At 40.2% G+C, this 1317-nt stretch overlaps 1 protein-coding gene across 2 annotated transcripts in view; it reads right to left on the bottom strand.

Moving 5' to 3' along the window:
- Positions 1–1317, bottom strand: part of LOC113214952 (uncharacterized) — a 32325-nt gene that overhangs the window by 7074 nt on the left and 23934 nt on the right. The gene's annotated exons all lie outside the window — the stretch shown is intronic.

Below are 1317 nucleotides of genomic sequence, written 5' to 3'. Positions count from 1 at the left end.
CGATTTCGCGTGCACTTCAGAGGTGGTTAAATGACATGTGTTTGAATAATTGTAACTATGAGTAAAAGTTGCCATTGCCGGGGAATGCCCACTAAGTAGTTTCTATAAGGCGCTTGCCTCGCTGTTGGTTTTGTTATTGTGGTGACTTCAGAACGAAGAGCCACAACACTAACCATCAAGTTTTGACGACTTCCCTCTCTTCTAATTTTCAACGCTGAATCTATTGAAGTGATTAATTAAATGATTATTTCATCGTATGCATACGATTGTTCGTTAAAACTTCAGGAGCCGATTAACGCGTTAGCGTTAGAATTTTTTACACTTTTAAGACACTTTGGCGTGTCACTTTTTCAGCTCTTTTTTTTCGTGCGGGAGCTCAGCGCCTGCGAGACTCGGGGTAGGCCACCCCGCAGTACTCGCATGCACTGCAGTCAAGATGTTGCCTACCCATCAGGCGCTATGCGAACCTGTCAATGTACTTTCTGGATGATCCCAGATTGAATTAGTTTAAGCTGATACTGGCTGTCAACATTAAACATGAGAGGCAAATCTATCGGAAAGGTAATGTGGGAGCAGCCTTGTAAGCTTGCAAACCTAGGTCTTCACTTAATTTTATTACGGACTGATCAGACACCCCTACAGTTACTTTTACGGGGAAGTGGTTTAACCGAGGGGTATGGAACTGGCCAGAAAGTGTACACATGATTGTGTCGAGACAATCATTGTTTCAGATTGTCTGTGATTGTGTGTGATTGTGTCGATGATTGACTCTGATTCTTTCAGATTGTTAGGAAAATTTTGGGACATATTTTTTAAAACTGTGTCATGATTATGTCTGATTTTCTGTGATTGTTTCCGATTGTGTGTGATTGTTTCCGATTGTGTGTGATTGTTTCCGATTGTGTGTGAATGTTTCCGATTGTATGTGATTGCTTCAGATTGTATGTGATTGCTTCAGATTGTGTGTGATTGCTTCAGATTGTCTGTGATTGTTTATGATTGTCTCTGATTGTAGGATAAATATTGTGACATATTTTGAAAAATTGTGTCAAATTGTGACATGGTTATGTGTGGTTGTGTGTGATTGGTTCGGATTTTGTGTGATTGTTTCAGATTGTGTGTGATTGTTTCGGATTGTGCGTGATTGTTTTTGATTGTGTGTGATTGTTTCTGAATGTTTTCCCCGATGTACACATATTGTGTCCACTTCCACACCCCTCGGGTTTAACTTTAACTTAACCACAGGGAAAAAAACATCTGAGATAGGTGTTAAGACCAACGAAACAACGAGAATTTAAAGGGGGCAATAGAGGATCT

This window comes from Frankliniella occidentalis, unplaced genomic scaffold, assembly GCF_000697945.3.
Source record: "Frankliniella occidentalis isolate FOCC.00 unplaced genomic scaffold, Focc_3.1 Scaffold119, whole genome shotgun sequence".
NCBI classification, from domain to species: Eukaryota; Metazoa; Arthropoda; class Insecta; order Thysanoptera; family Thripidae; genus Frankliniella; species Frankliniella occidentalis.
This window is presented reverse-complemented; position numbering and strand designations above follow the sequence as displayed.